At 40.8% G+C, this 17362-nt stretch overlaps 2 long non-coding RNA genes across 2 annotated transcripts; both read left to right on the top strand.

The window, feature by feature from the left end:
- Positions 1-1251: 1251 nt before the first annotated feature.
- Positions 1252-9074, top strand: LOC117276544 (uncharacterized). Its single transcript, XR_004506806.2, has 2 exons — positions 1252-5356; positions 6418-9074. It is a non-coding gene; the product is annotated as an uncharacterized lncRNA (long non-coding RNA).
- A 3886-nt stretch (positions 9075-12960) lies between these two features.
- On the top strand, positions 12961-14298 carry LOC117276545 (uncharacterized). Its single transcript, XR_004506807.2, has 2 exons — positions 12961-13141; positions 14048-14298. It is a non-coding gene; the product is annotated as an uncharacterized lncRNA (long non-coding RNA).
- Positions 14299-17362: the final 3064 nt, after the last annotated feature.

Genomic DNA, 17362 nt, shown 5'->3' with positions numbered 1-17362 from the left:
AGAAAAAAAAAGCATCAAAACACTTGCACAAGATATTAGAAAAAATAGTCTACATGTTATTGTTGGTGCGGTGGTTATCATTTTATCTGTATCTCTCAAAATCATAGAAGTATTAAATTCAGAGAATGAAAAAGGGGTCCATGAGGTGGTTCACGTGGACAAGAGAGTGATTGTTATTTGTTGGCATGGTGCTCTTAGAACAACCAATAGGTCTATCTTGCATTGGGAACAGCTAGTTATGCTTAAACAGCTGGTTATACTCTTGAAATCATGGGCAATGAAGGTGGAGTACAGTGAGGGATTCCAATTCCAATTCTTATTCTTGAATTTTCCAGTCCATGATTGCTCAAATGAAGACATATTCAAGAATGCATTAGCTGGACCTGGTTTGCTGCTACAAGTTGCTAAACGATTCACTTTCGAAGACTTGATTGTTTTGAATTACTATGGATCTCTTGATAAATGGACTCTGAATGGAGGAACAAGTGGTACTACTGATGTTCACTGCATGCTTGGTTCCCTGAAAAACACTTAGACTGCATAAAAAAATTAAAGGTGCAAACAAACAAGCAATTGTTGAAAACTGTGGAGGGATATTTTCCTTGGGTGAAGATCACAAGGGAGAAATTCTACTTGTCATACGAAATGCTACAACTGCAATGCTTCCAATGAGTGCCGCAAACATTGTGGATGTGGGAAGCTCAACTGGTAGATTCATTATTGAAGGTTGTGAGTTCAAGAATATGTTTGAAGATGATTTAATGGAAAAGAATATAGTTCCTTGGTGCGTAATAACGAGTTGCCATTATCAAAAGGGTGGCCTTAAAACTGAGCTTTTTGGGATGACTGTGCTTGGCACTTATGCAAGGATGACAAAATCTCTTGCTACAATTTTAAAGATACAAAAGGCTGATGTTATAGTTGATAGACAGCGTGAGAAGACTTCAGTTCACAAGCTCACTCAGTTGCGTTACAGTCATTGGCATTGGCACTTTTGTGTGTGTTTAGTGTTACCTGCCATTAACAAGTAAACATCATCTAGCTTCTAACCATTGTCTCCTCTATGACCTCGAGGACAAGGTCAATTTCAAGCGGAATGGATTGTCATGAATCCAAATATTATTAGAGCACATGAGAAGCACGTGACTACTAATGCATTCTTATATATGCACGCATCGACCTAGCTGAAAGGTTACGCAAGATTTGGCAAAATCCCAACTATCCAAAATGTCTTCTCTCTACTCTTTCCCTCTCTCTCTATCTTTCTCATCTTTTTTTTTTCTTCTTCTTCTTCCTAATTCTTTCAGAATTCAACAGAGGAGCTTGAAGCTCATTAATGGAGTTGAGCTTCGAATTAGTTCTCTTTCATTTTACTCTTTCATTGTAGCTATTTGTCGCGGACCCGTTTTCTGGGGGCTCAGTGAGGGCAGCAAGATAGCCTGACTACTACTCTTGCTTCAGCTCTTAACAAGAAACAAGCACAAAATCGTGCTTTGGACCAAGACAATCACACAAACTCAAAAGTTGAAAGATAACGAAATGAAAGACACACAAAGATGGGAGGCCAAGGCCAATTTTTGGGGTTTATCTCATATACAATAGAAGGAAATACAAGTAAAGAGATCTGCCTTCTAACAAGGCCTAAGTATCCTATTTATACAGAAAAATGTCCACAGGCAGCTAAGCTGGCTGTGGGCCCGTCCAGCCTGTGGTGCACTGCTTTATGCTGGATTCCAGGAAGGTGTTGGCAGCCCATGTGCCAATTGACTTGTCCAGCTGCTGTGGCCCAGTTTTTGCTGGCAGGCAGTTGCTCCCATGTTCATCCAGACAGGATGTGGCCCTACCTAGCTGTGCAGCACATGCCTTTGCTGGCAGCATGTTGCTTCCATGATTGTCCTGGCAGACTGTGGTCCTGCCCAGTTGTGCTGCATGTGACTTTGCTGACGAAAAGTAGCCCCTAGGAGGGTCCGGACAGCCTGTTGGATTGTTTCCTTCATGTGCAAAGACCTTCTGGTCTTTGGCAGCCCAGTTTGGCTCGTTTGGCAGCCCTTTAGACGTCAAATTTGGGCGAAAAATATGCGGGTCGGAACACTCTCCCCCACTTGAAATAGCGACGACCTCGGCGCCACAATGATTCAAGTAGTCGTGAACTTGATCTTTGAACGGCCACAATGCCTCATATTTTTCCCACGTTGCCCCTTCTGTCGGTTGCCCTTTCCATCGGACAAGAAATTGGGCGCTTGAATTGCCCCAACCTACTCCTTGTATCACCCGATGCTTGATAATGGTCTCGACCTTTTTTGTCGACGACCGAAGAACTTGTGAAAACAGTTGGTCGCCTGGATTGCCTCCGCTCCATATCATCCTTATCTCTACAAGGTGCCTTTAACGGACTGACATGCCTCGACCCAAGTTGCTTTCCACGTTGCTTCCTTGAATCCTCCAACTTTGGAGGTGCCATGTACGGACCCATGGCATGCGGTTTTGCCCACGAAATGAAGTCCTTACCCTTAAGGACTCGTTGTTCAGAAGGAGTCAAGGCTTTGTCCCTCTTGACCTCCTTAGTCCCTGTCTCGATTGCCAAAATCGGTGCTCCCTTTTCCTTGAAGCCTTTTACGATTTGAATCGCAGACAGCAAACTAACAACTTGCGGTACCCGAACTGTCGGTACCACACACGGACCCCTTGGGTCATAAATGTAGATCTTGTTAAGAAATGGGCATATGAATGCCTTCACTGCATCCCAATAATCTAGGCCCAACACCAGATCAAATACATCCAGGGAAGCGACAAAGAAACTCACGTTTCCCTGCCAAGCTCCTAAGTTGAGCTGCACATTGCGGGCGATCCTTTTCACGTTGGTGGGTTTGGCGTTCACCGTCTTCAGTACAGAACTGCTAGGACCGAACACAAGGCCAAGTGACTTAGCCTTTGCTTCGGACACAAAATTGTGTGTCGCGCTGGTGTCTACCATGATACGGACTGATTGTCCATTTAATTGTGCATCCACGAACAGTGATCCTAGTTCCCCTGATTGGCGCTCCTTGCCAATCACATCGTCGCCTAGAGCGTGAACCAGTTTGACAATGTCATGCTTCCCTTGGGCGGCCTGCTTCAAAGCAGGCTTTTCGACAACTACTGCGTCCAGTACCATGTTGCCAAGATGAGCTATGTGCGGCGGTTTTTCTTTGGCTTGTTTATCTGCTTGGATTCTTTCCTCTGTTAGCCTCCGCTCGGCAGTAATTACGGCGTCGAGTTTCTTCAAAGAAGGACAATCTTTGTAGCCATGACTAGTGTCCTTGCAGATATAACAACCATTGCGGGGACCAGCATCCTTCCTCCTTTGGTTGTACCGGTCGCGCCAGTGTGCCTTGTTGCCTTGTTCTCTGGAATCGCGGTCAGGGGCAGCAACTTGTTTGCCCTTGTCCCGATATCCATGGTCTCCATCCGGTTGGAAGTTGGTGTCCCTCGCCTTTGTGGCTTCTGTCCTATAATTATTTAAGGACTCTGCAACTGCAATAGCTTCATCGACGTCTTTGACTTGACGTCGTTGCAATTCCTGTCTTGCCCAATCTTGAAGGCCATCGATGAAAGTGAATAACAAGTCATCGCTTGCTAAGTTTGGAATTTGCAGAATGAGTTTCGTGAAATTTCTCACGTACTCGCTTATGGAAGTTGTTTGCCTGAGCTCTCTCAACTTCCTACGTGCCTCGTTGACAACATTTTGGGGGTAGAACTGGCGCTTCAGTTCGAACTTGAACTGATCCCAGCTCTTGATGGAGCAAGTTCCCTTCTCCATGTCGGCTTTCTTCCGTCTCCACCAGAGCATGGCGTTATCGGCAAGATACATCGTTGATGCCCGGATCTTGGCAGCCTCATCAACGATGTAAAGGTGCTCAAAGTAGTCTTCCATCTTCCAGATGAAGTTCTCTACTTCTTGAGCGTCTCGTTCGCCCCTAAACTCCTTCGGTTTTGGGCCCTCGATCTTGGTCTCCCGCACTGTCACATGACCAGTACCACCAGCTAACTCTACTGCCTTCAGTTGTTGCTTTAGGAGCTCAATCTCCCCGTGCAACTGATACATCCTCGGTCAGTTTAAGCTCAAGGTTGGTCAGTCCTTCCTTGTGCTAAAAAATCGCTTGATCTACCGATTCTTTGACCTCATCTAGTCCATCTAGGGTCGTAGACTCAAGTGCTTGGAAGTTATGCAGAACTTCTCCCATGTGCTGGTTTAGAGCATCTAAACTAGCTTCAGTGAGACCCATTCTCACATTTAAAGGATTTGAGAGAGAAGCCTCACAATCTTCACCATGGCTAACCTGTTGTGGGGGCAGCGGTAAAGCTGGCGCCTCACTTGTTACGGCTATGGCGGGATCTCGAACTTTGCTTGTTCCTCTCTTCTTTGGTTTCTGCCGCTTTGTTGGTGACTCGTCTCTGCCACGAATGTTGTCTAAGTTGACGTTATCTTCATCAGTTGCCATGGTCGATAACCTTTGCTCTGATACCACTTGTCGCGGACCCGTTTTCTGGGGGCTCAGCGAGGGCAGCAAGATAGCCTGACTAATACTCTTGCTTCAGCCCTTAACAAGAAACAAGTACAAAATCGTGCTTAGGACCAAGGCAATCACACAAACTCAAAGGTTGGAAGATAACGAAATGAAAGACACACAAAGATGGGAGGCCAAGGCCAATTTTCGGGGTTTATCTCATATACAAAAGAAGGAAATACAAGTAAAGAGATCTGCCTTCTAACAAGGCCTAAGTATCCTATTTATACAGAAAAATGTCCACAGGCAGCTAAGCTGGCTGTGGGCCCGTCCAGCCTGTGGTGCACTGCTTTATGCTGGATTCCAGGAAGGTGTTGGCAGCCCATGTGCCAATTGACTTGTCCAGCTGCTGTGGCCCAGTTCTTGCTGGCAGGCAGTTGCTCCCATGTTCATCCAGACAGGATGTGGCCCTACCTAGCTGTGCAGCACATGCCTTTGCTGGCAGCATGCTGCTTCCATGATTGTCCTGGCAGACTGTGGTCCTGCCCAGTTGTGCTGCATGTGACTTTGCTGACGAAAAGTAGCCCCTAGGAGGGCCCGGACAGCCTGTTGGATTGTTTCCTCCATGTGCAAAGACCTCTTTGGCAGCCTAGTTTGGCTCGTTTGGCAGCCCTTTAGGCGGCAAATTTGGGCGGAAAATATGCGGGTCGGAACATATTGCTGTATTGAATCTTATAAGTAATAAAATTCTCATTTCTGCCCTAATTCTTTGATTTCGATTCAAGTACAATACACTATCTCTCTCGCATTTTTCATTCTCGGTATAGTATGCAGCCAAGTATTCTCAAGGGCTTGCTAGAAGCTATTAAGTGAGTTTCTATGTTCCTCGCCTTTTAACTTGATTTTATATTTATATGCATTTGTTTTGCTTTCGTGTCTCATTTGCCGTTTATTTGAATGCTTTTAAGTATTCTGTTGGAAGCAACAAGCTAAGTCAGTCCCTAATCTCCTATATTTCAATTCTCTATGTGCGATTTGTGATCTAGATATATGGATTATTATTTGTTGATCAGATATCCTGCATGTAGGGCCTTTTGTGTGCTTTTTTGGCAACTCTGCTAAAATTCTAGATTCCATGCTTAAATTTGTAAAATTCACCTAAATGTCATAAATAGCATTCCCTGCAGTTTTCGTTCCCTTGTCTAAATGTGTCTTAACTCACATCAAATAGTCTTGTTCTAAGAATAATTTCGTTCGTAATCATATTTGTAGAATACTAAAAGGGGTTCTTTGATTTCTTACTTCTTTTTTTAGTAGTTAGTTTTATTTGAACCATATTAAGATATAGGTAAAATATCATTACAATAATATAATAGTTTCAAGTGTGTGCACAAGAATTTGTATCCTTGAGAATGAAATTCTCCAGTGCGTCATTTGATAGCTTTCCTTCTTTTTTAATCAAATCTATTACTAATACAAATGACGTTTTGTTCCTACCTTGTTTCATCCCTACTTGAACTAATTATTTCTAGTATTTGTATGCATATGTGAACTCTCTCTCTCCAAGTTAACTAATAATTTGTGAGAGGCTAAGGACTATAAGGTCAAGTCTAAACCAATATGAAATTTTGTTTTTACAATAATGACTAAGCCGGTCGATGTTTTTAAATTCTTACTATTAAATAATTATCTTCACTATGTGTGAACTTGTTGCTTGCTTATTAATTACTTGATACTTATTCACAGTGGCTAGTCAAACTACTTGATTAACTTGCTTATGTGTTAATTATTGACTTCACATTAAAACCGCCATCAAAGTTAAATTAACCATCATCGCAACGCCACGCCTCTAATTAAGGTGGCACACATTTTTTAATAACATTTTCTTTTGGGTGTCTGAGCCTCGATTTGCCCTGCTTCATCTTTGCAGCTTCACTAATTCACCCTCCAATTGAGCCTTGCATGAAACTCTCACAAGTTATGGAGTTATTGCATTCTGCGGTATCCTCAGCTATCCTTAAACCAGGTCACATCTCTCCGTTTTTTTCCTTTAATAGTGATGTCTTTTGATTTTGCTTCAGTTTATTGTATTGAACCACTGCGCAAGAAAATTTAATGCTCTAGAAATGATCCTTTAGCGTTTAAAATTTATGACTCCATTTTTTTTAGTTTAAAATTTGCGAACCACTTCTTTTCTCTTATCTTTTCATAGTGTTTTATTAAGTCTGGGCTAGTTAGATATTATCTTATGCAAGTTAGTAGATTTTAAAAATTAGTAATTTTTTTTCTCAACTCGTGCATTCTTTATGTAAAAATTGTGGTTTCATTCGTGTAACAAAGACCTTCTTTACCATTTGTTCAAATCAGTTCTTTACTTGCTCTTTCTCTTTTATGTTTTTTTTTTTTTGGTGCGATAGATGCATTTTATTAATATTAAGTCATACCAGTAGTTGCGCATCGCTGCGCACATAAGTTGCCCAAGTTTGCCAAAATATTACAAGCAGCAGTAGATAGTGTCCTAGATGAACTAGTGGAGGAGTTATCTAGACTCTACTGATATCATATTTGCACAAAACGGAGGTGGACTGCCTAGGTAGGCTATTGCATCAAAACGGAATCTCTTTTATATTTTTTTTAATCTACAAGTATTACATTACAAATCCCTTTAAACAGTTTCTTTCTGTATCGCCTTAATTGCTTCCTTTCTTCTTTCATTTTACTAAACATCTAGAATAAAATTAAATAACATTGCACGCCTAATCACTTAGCAGTAAGTAATTAATCACTTTGCATGCTTTGATCTAATAATCCTACTTAGTTTAAAATTAGAATAAAAAACACTGTTGTGGACCTCGAAAAATATTTAACACCTTCTTTTTGAGGAAATTTGAACCCTTATTTGATCTTTAGTGGCGCAAACTAGTTTAACCAGAGCTATTTGCAAATAGGTGCTTAACGCACCTTAAAAATCGTTAGGTGGTGGCTCCTCTCTTTTAACCCATTTAAAAGAATTGTCACATGTCGAGACCCGCTTTTGCCAGAAAATGGGGCGCGATAGCATGATGACTCTGTCGGGGATACTTAGGTTCTTACCCTAACAGATTTTATTACTATGTGAAAATTTTGAATTTATTTTATTGAATTTTGGTTGCTTCTTATTGGATTTACCTGCTTACTTTCTTTGTTTGTATCCTTCCATGTATATCAATTTTCCCCCTTACCCTTTATTGGATCATTTGTCAAATTTTTATTTTTATTTTTCATGTACATCTTTTCCCCCTTCCCTTGTTTAAATTTTAAACCACCTTTAGTTTACTTAATTTTCATGCACATCCTCTTCTCTTTTTTACCTAGGTTAGTTAAATTTACATATTTCATTTGATTTCTTTATCTTTAAGACATATTCCGACCATATTTTCTTTTCTTATTTTAATTAATCGCATTCGTCTTGATTTTATTATATATGTTTTATTCTTTCCAAGTATTTTCATGCCTACAAGTTTAATTTATTCGTTATGTGTTCCTACTTTCATAACTGTCATACCACTCATATTTCCTCCACTTGAAAATTTTACATTTGCACACATGTAGCGGTTGCGTATTTTCACGACCATGCACTTCTAAAATATACCCTCTTAAGGGAAAGTTTCGTGGGTAGGCTCGTCAATGGTGGAGCCTTTGGTCTAAACAGCCTATTCTTGTTCCATAACCTGACATGTTTTTTAGAAAAAAATTATTTTTTTATCAAACTAGGTTATCTTAATATCTTTTGCATATTAAGTCTGACAGTATGATCATTCCCAAGTCCAAAGGGGTCTATGACCCTAAAAGGACGCCATCACAACTTATTTGTATTTTTGAGAAATAAATATGCCTAAATATTGCTTATTTACTGTCAAAAATAGGGAAAGGCTATAAACTAACCTTTTGTGAATGAGGCAATCATGAATCAATCTAAGGCTTAACATGGTCTGGTAAATTCACGATCCACTGAGGATTGATAGAGAGATTTGGATACTCATGGGCAATAAGAAACACACAAAGTGTCGGGACATCTACCTTCGCTAATGGAAGTCAAATCACTCATAGAACTTATCGAAGCAAACATGGCCTTTTCGGACAAAACGAGGATAGTATTCAGGTTTGGGGATGTTGAAGTGATACCATTGCTAGAGAAAATTGAGGTTATGTTGAAAGCACACGTTTGCTATAGAGGAAAACAATGGGATAAGGATGAGGTGATCATTCTGAAAAATCATCGCAAGAATTTTGCGAAAAGATTGGGCGGTAAGAAGGCAAAATAATAACACATGTAACAAAGTACAAGATTATCTTCAATACCTATATGGTAGATTCGTTCATGGGTTTCCTCAAGAAATATACAACATAGAATCCCAATGTTCCGATTCATGAAACCAGAAGAAGATTTTCACATTCGTTGTTTGTTTTTTGGGGTTAGTGTTTTTTTTTCGAGGAGCAAAAGAAGAAATTCACACTCAATATTCCGATGGTAGCTAATGCAATGTTCAATGGGATAATTGTAAACATACCACAATGGTATCTATGATTTTGGCTGACATTTATCTATATCTGAGTCGCTACAAGGATATTGCTAGACATTTCGAGGCGTGTAACTTGTTACTTCAACTTTGTCTAATTGAATATCTCCAAAAGGTTAACGAAAATCAGACACTTTGCAAGCCAACTGGGGATGACTATATTCTGTCACACGACTTAAGGGTTGCTTCGAGGGTCAAAAAGATCAAATGGCCCCCTATGTTAAAGGTTGAGTTAGGCTACTAGACTGTTTTATAGAAGACTCGATTCAATAGATGTTTGACTGGTTTTCCTCCATATATATTGTGGTTTATGTCAATGAGTCAATATACTTAGTTTTTATAGGAGTTCGAGGCCTTCAGCCCTACTTGCTAATAAGGATTTTAAGAAAAACTGGGAGCATGCAGACCATACCAAGGGTAAGAAACATGGACCGCTACATAATTGACTATAAAGTGATAAGATCATGTTCGTCAAGGACATTATCAAGATGCGGAGAAAGAAGAAATCCATCAAAATTAATTACGGTGGATCTTTGGCATAAATCACTAAATATGGAGGGAAAACAGTCAAATATTTATTGGACCGATTTTTCTGTCAAACGATCTAGTAGCCTGATCCAACCTTCAATATCGGGGGGTTGTTTTATTTTCTTGATCCCTAAAGTAACCCTCAAGTCATGTGATAAAATGACTACCCATCGCGATCTCGTTGTTGCACGATCGCAAAACATAAAAATCCACCGCCTGAAAATCTTTTCTCAGCGATCGCGACAGGACTCACGCGATCATGAAAGCCAACAAACGCCCCTCCTACGAGAACGCGAGCAACCTATTCACGTATGCAAAGGCCAAATCCTCTAGCCTAACTCTTGCTCTTCGGGAATGCAAGCTCTCCATGCGAACGCGATGCCTAGATCCTCAACACTACGTAATCGTGACTCCTCATCCATGATGGACAGCCTACCCCCGCACAAAAACATTTCCCAGCGATTGCGTGACTCTGCTCCACCATCGCAAAGCACACCAGCACACCAGCAAATCAATTGCTGCAAACTCAACCGAAATGGCATGAATCATACTTAATTCCCTTGGGACCCTGTCCAAATTATTCCAACAAGTCCATATACCTTATACAAACTTGTCCCAAGACTCTAAACATTAAAAAAAATAATAAAACCAAGAATCGAAGATCAAATCCATCTCTTAACTGATCAACTTTAAACTTCACCCACAACAGGTTTGCAAAGTGTATGATATCCGTTAACTTTTTGGAGATGTTCAATTAACCAAATTTGAAGCAACAAGTTATACCCCTCGAAATGTCTAGCCCCATCCTTGCAGCGACTCAGAGACCGATAAATATCATCCAAAATCATAGGCATATAGTGCCATGTTAACCATCTATCCCATTGAACTTTGCATCCACTACCGTAATAAGTCCGTGTGAATTTCGTCTTTTGCTCCTCGAGGAAAAACCACTAATCCCAGAAAATAAACAATGAATGTGAAAATCCTCTTCTAGTTCCATGAAGCGAGACACTGGATTATATGTTTTATATTATTCGAGCATACTCATGACCATAAAAAATTTTGGACTTCATCACATGGGTCATTATTTTTCCTCCTCGCAAGCCAAGCTTTTCGCAAAATTGTCACAGTAAGGGATTTTTCGGAATGATCTCCTCAGCCTTTTCCCACTTTTTATTCCTCCATATCAAAATTGCACGTTCAACATAACCTCTCCCCCCCCCCCCCCCCAAATTTCCTCCAACTATGGTATCAATTCAACATCCCCAAACCTGAATACCATCTTCTTTTTGTCCCAAAAGGCATGGCTGTTTCGATGAGTTCTTTGCATGATTTGACTTTCATTAGCGAAGGTAGATTCCCCAACACTTTGTGCACTTCATCTTACGAATGAGTACCCAAATCTTTCTACCAATCCTTCAATAGATCGAGAATGTACGAGACCAAGCTAAACCTTGGATAAACCCTGGATTGTTAAAAGATTAGTTTATATTCTTCCCTTATTTTTGAGAGTCAACATTTAGGCCCATTTATTCCTCAAAATGCAAATAAGTTGTGATTGTGTCCTTTTTGGATTGTAGAGCCCTTTAGACTTAGACATGGTCATACTGGAAGCCCTAATATGTCAAGGGTATTAAGTCAACTATCCCCAGAGGAGTCGATATGCTATTGCACCCCATTTTTCTTGCGAATGTGGATTTCAGCATGTGACAACTCTTTTAAATGGGATAAAAGAGAGGAGTCGCTGCCTAATAATGTTTAAGATACGTTAGGACACATATTTGCAAATAACTCTAGTTAAACTAGTATGCGCCACCAAAGATTGGGTAAGGGTTCATATTACCTCGAAAAGTAGGTGTAAGCACTTGTTGAGGTCCATAACTGTGGTTTACGTCTAGATTTCAAACTAATAAGTAGGATTATGCGATTAAAGCCTACAAAAATGATTAATTATTACTTCTAAATATAGCTAGATGATTAATCATGCCAGTTGATTATTGATTAAACTATGTGAGGAGTGTTAAAATGAATGAAGTAAAGAAAATAATTTGGATTAAACTTCATTAATAAAAGTGGGTTTGAAAACAATCCTTAGAGGAATGAAACAGCATATGCAATTTGGAAAAAAGAAATAAAGACTTTCGTTGATAAAGAAATTTTTGTGACAACCCGATAGGTCATTTTAAATACTAGTCTTAATTTCAGTATTTTAGGACCTCTCATAGCTTCATTTGATGTTTATTAATTTGCGTGCATCATCCGTATCATTTTTCGGAAAGCTTTTACGTAAAATTTTGAAGAAAATATAATTTTTGATTTAAAAATAAGATTAGAGTTGAACACGGTTAACATTCTTGGTAAATGATCATGGATCAGTGTTTTGACATTTTCGGTAGGTTTGTATGATATTTTTGAACTTATACGCATATTTGATTGGGGTCCGAGGTGACCCGAGCGTATACGACACATTATGTAAAAGATTGTAAAAATGAGTTTTAAATTTGAAATCTTGAGTTTTGATGAAGTTATTTGGTGTTATTTTATGATTTGAGGTAGAGAGCAAGTTTGTAGGATGTTATTACACTTGTATGCATGTTCGATGTGGAGCCCGAGGGGATCGGGTAAAATTTTGGAGGTGTTACAGATAATTTTGGGACTCCTGGTGCCCAACAGTTGCTGGTGCAAGCCTGCAGATCTCGCATTTGCGAGCTTCGCTTTTACGGTCATGTGATCGCATTTGCGAAAGGCACTTGGAATGGGGAACTTCGCATTTGCGAAGAAGGAACCGTATTTGCGAAGGCTGAGAAATCACAAATGCGGCTGGAGTCTCGCATTTGCGACTCTGGCAACTTTGGGGAAGCTTCGCAAAAGCGAAGCTTAGTTCGCATTTGCAGAGGGAGGGACCATCGCAAATGTGAAGCTTTTGTCGCATTTGTGACATTTGTGCATCTGATGCACTGATCGCATTTGTGATCAATGTTTCGCATTTGGGGACTTTGCAATTGCAAACAAAAGTTCTCAATGTTCGCAATTGCAACGTTTACAGCTGGGTAAAAGAGAAAACAATCGGGACTTAGCTCTTACACCATTTCTCAAACCTAAACACTCTAGAGGCGATTTTTGAAGAACAATTTCTCCTCAAATTCATTGGTAAGCAACTCTAATTCATTTTTCATTAATCCCCCATTACTTTTCATGAATTTTTAACATCAAATCTATGAATTTTATGGTAGAAATTAGGGGTTTGGGTAGAATTTAGAAATTTTATAAAATTGAGATTTAAACCTCAAAGTGAGGTCGGATTTCGAAACAAATCATATAACCAGGCTCGAGCGTAAATTGGTAATCAAATTTTGGTCCGAATTTCAGAATTCAACCAAGCGGCCTCGGGGTTAACTTTTGTTGGTTTCTTAAAAAATGATCAAAATTAAACCTTTTTTTATTCGTGGGTAGTTTCTAAAACTTATTTTGAAGTGTTTGATTGATAATTGGCTAGATTTGATTGGTTTGGAGGCTTGTTCGAAGGGCAAGGCCGTGATTGATTGTTGATTTGTGTTGCAGAAAGAGGTAAGTGTCGTGATTAACTTTGACTTGAGAGAATTAGGACTTGTTTGGTCTATTTTCTACATGAATTATGTGTGGAGACTGCGTATATGTAAGGTGACGAGTATATACATGTTTTCATGGGTTAAAGCATGAGGGAGGAATTTGTCTCATTTGTACCATGTTGTTTCATTTGCTATGCTTTCCATGTCTTAGTTAGATTATTTATTCTTCAATTGTTCGCTTACGTATTTATTGCTCATGTTGAGGATGTGGTGATATTTGAAAGTTGAATTTGATTATTCTACCACCATGGTTGAAGTTAAAATTTGCTTACCACCTTGCTTAATAATTTGGTTTATTATTATTACTTGGTGAGGAAGAGTGAAAAGCACGAAAGGTGTTGTCGTACCATATTTATATCATTACTTGAGTGAACGTAAGGTTAAAACATGAAGGGTGATGCCGTTCCATTGCATTTATATTATCATGTGAGGAAGAGAGTAAAAGAACGAAGGGTGATGTCGTGCACTTGCTTGACATAATCATATCATGTGAGGATGAGAGTAAAAGCATGAAGGGTGATACCATGCACATGTTTTATTTACATTATATAGTAAGGATGAGAGCAAAGGCATGAAGGGTGATACCGTGCAATTTGATTATTTCATTGATTTTACTTGATACTTGGATTCTGGATTTAACTTGGCAATTTCGTTGCTTATTTTGGAAAGAAACTTACTTGGTGATTCTGTACTTGTTGATCCTGTTGTTGCCCTTTTCATATGCCCCCCATCCCGTTATTATTTTAAATGCTTTAGTAGGTGTCTTGTCTTAGCCTCGTCACTACCTCGTTTGGGTTAGGCTCGATACTTACTGAGTATATTGGATTGGTTATACTCATACTACACTTCTGTACTTCTTGTGTAGATTTTGATGTTGGTACTAGTGGAGTCCCGAGAGGTACGCAACAGCTACCAGTCAGTGATTCGAGGTAGAGCTACACTCCATTTGCAGACCCTGGAGTCACTTTCCTATTTCATGTATTGTTTCTATTTTGTTTCGGACAATGTTGTATTTTTTTCAAACCTTATATTTAGTTGGATCTAGACGTTCATGTACTTGTGACACCAAATTCTGGGGTAGTTTATGTTATGTCTTTTGATCAGTTATTAGATATTTATTGCTTTCTTTCTTCTTTTCATATTATTTGTTCTGTTAGCTTGCCTGGCATTCGGTGTTACGCGCCATCACGGCCTCGCGGTTGGGATTTTGGGTATTAGACCACTAGGTTGCCTAAGTCTCATGAGTCATGAGCAAACTTAGTAGAGTCTGGAGGATCGGTACGGAAACGTTTATACTTATCTTTTAGAGGCTATAAGGCTTTAGGAAATTTCACTTCTTTCTTACTCTGTCGTGCGACTTTATTCTATCACTGAAGTTTGAATCATTCTATTCTTATTCTCTCACAGATGGTGAGGACATGCACAACATCTACAATTGACTAGGATCCGGAGGCCCAGGTAGATGCCATTACAAGGGTAGAGGCAAGGGCCAAGGTAGAGCCAGAGGTAGAGCTCACCCTAGAGAATGCGCAGCAACACCTATTTCAGAGCCTCAGATCGAGCAGGAGGAGGAGATCCCTTTTCAGTATGCGACGGTTGGACCAGCTCAGGTCCCAGAGTGGTTCATTGCTACCCGGTACTTCAAACACCCTAGTCCGCCTGGTGGGCCTTATAGAGAGTGTGGCCCATGTCGGTGTGCTTCTTATGGCACCAGCCGTCTCTCAGCATATGGGAGGAGCCCGAACTCCCGCTACTCACACTCCAGAGCATATGGCTTACAGATATCAGGCTCCGACAGTTCCACCAGTTGGAAAAGTTCAGTCTATTATTGCTATACAGTACGGGGAGGGTCTTGCGTTGTCATCGGAGGGACTGAAGAGATTGGACAAGTTTATCAAGTTATTTTCTATTCGCTTTGGCGGTATACCTTCAGAGGACCCCCACGATTTCTTAGACCTTTGTCATGGGTATTGTGCAACATGGGTATAGTGGAGTCCAATGGAGTCGACTTTGCAGTGTTCCAGATGCATGGCTCTGCCAAAAGGTGGTGGCAGGAGTATGTTCGGGGCAGACCAGCAGGTTTACCTCTACTCACTTGGGATCAGGTCTCTCAGCTATTCTTAGAGAAGTTCATATACTTAACTTTGAGAGAGTACTACCGCAGCCAGTTTTAGAGCCTCCAACAGGGTAGCATGACTGTTACCCAGTATGAGACCAGATTTGTGGATTTATCTCGCCATGCAATTGTCTTGATCCCTTTCGAGAGGAAGAGAGTTAGGAGATTTATAGATGGCCTTACTTATGGAATCAGGCTACAGATGTCCAGAAAGACTGAAGATGATATTTCTGTCACTCGGGTTGTAGAGATTGCCAGATGGATGAAGAAGATTTGTAGTCAGGGTAGAGAGGCAGAATCTGAGAAGAGGCCTCATCATTCTGGTGGTTTCAGTAGTGCCTCATCTAGAGGCAGGGGTTCATTTGGTAGAGGTCATCCCATCAGGATAATTCAGTTAGCACTTCAGGTATCACACGGTGCTTCGGGCAGTCGTGGTTCTTATGGGTCTCATCCTGAGCAGCTAGCGTACAACGCACCTTCAGTTCTGGTTAGTACACCTCATATTCAGAGTTATAAGGGTAGTTATTTAGGTCGACATGGTCAGTTTTTGGGTCAGTAGTCACAGCAGCCGAGGACTTGTTATACTTGTGAAGATCTGAGGCACGTCGCGATGTTTTGCCCCAGGTCGCATAGCAGCATGCCACAGTAGGGTACTTGCGCCATGATTGTGACACCGGTTGCTCCACCGCCCACTCAGCCAGCTAGAGGCAGGGGTCAGGCAGCCCGGGGTGGTGGTCAGGCCATTAGAGGTGGAGGCCAGCCAGGGAGAGGTCGTCCGAGAGGTGGAGTTCAAAGTGGTGGGGTTCAGCTATGTTTCTATGCATTCCCATCTAGACTTGAGACAGAGTCATCTGATGCGGTCATCACAGGTATTGTTCTGGTTTGCCATGGAGATGCCTCGGTTTTATTTTATCCGGATTCCACTTATTCGTATATGTCATCCTATTTTGGTTCATATCTGGACATGTCTCGTGATTGTTTGAGTGCCCTGTTTATGTGCCTACGCCGGTTGGGATTCTATTGTGGTAGATCACGTTTATAGCTCGTGTGCGGTCTCTATCGGGGGTTATGAGACTGGGGTAGACCTTCTGTTACTCAGCATGGTAGACATTGGCATGTTCTTGGGCATGTATTGGTTGTCACTATATCACGCTATTCTGGATTGTCACGCTAAGACCATGACTTTGGCAATGTCGGACGTGCCAAGGTTTGAGCGGAGAGGTTCATTCAGTTATGTTCCTAGTAGGGACGCGAACGCGAAGCACAATACACTCCTGACCCTAAGTGAAAACAGGCAAAACATCTCGATTGTGAAGTCATACAGCCAGACGCCCATGCTGACCTCCTTTCTACGCGAACACGTCGACTCTCATGCGATCGCGAAGGCTACTCCCCTTTTCCCAAAGCATCGCGAACGTGATCACAACTTCTAGAATGTGAAGAATAACCCGCCTGCCATAAAATTTTGCATGTAAGTTCCAAATGACATAGCTGACCTATTCCAACTCCCAGAACCACAATCCAAACCTGGTATCATCAAAGTCAACTTTAGGTCAAACGTATTAACCTTCCAAACCTTCAACTTTCCAACTTTTGCCAAAAAGGACCAAACCAACCTACAGACCTCCAAATCCAATTTCAGACACACTGAGTCCAAAATCACCATACGAAGCTATTAGAATCATCAAAATACCATTCCGGAGTCGTCTACACAAAAGTCAGACTGCAGCCAACTCTTACAACTTAAGCTTCCAACCTTGGGACTAAGTGTCCCAATTCACTCCACAACCTCCTCGAAACTAAACCAATCATCCCGGCAAATTACGTAACCACAAATACACATTTGTAAAGCATCAAATAGGGGAAACAAAGCTAAAATACTCAAATGACCGGTCGGGTCATTACATTCTCCACCTTTTAAACAAACGTTCATCCTCGAACGGGTCTAGAATCATACCTGGAGTCTCAAAAAGGTGATAATATCTACTCCGCATCTTCTGCTCGGTCTCCCAAGTAGCCTCCTCAAGCAGCTGACTTCTCCAATGAACTTTCACTGATGTTATA

Source organism: Nicotiana tomentosiformis, chromosome 6 (genome assembly GCF_000390325.3).
Source record: "Nicotiana tomentosiformis chromosome 6, ASM39032v3, whole genome shotgun sequence".
Lineage (NCBI taxonomy): Eukaryota > Viridiplantae > Streptophyta > Magnoliopsida > Solanales > Solanaceae > Nicotiana > Nicotiana tomentosiformis.
This window is presented reverse-complemented; position numbering and strand designations above follow the sequence as displayed.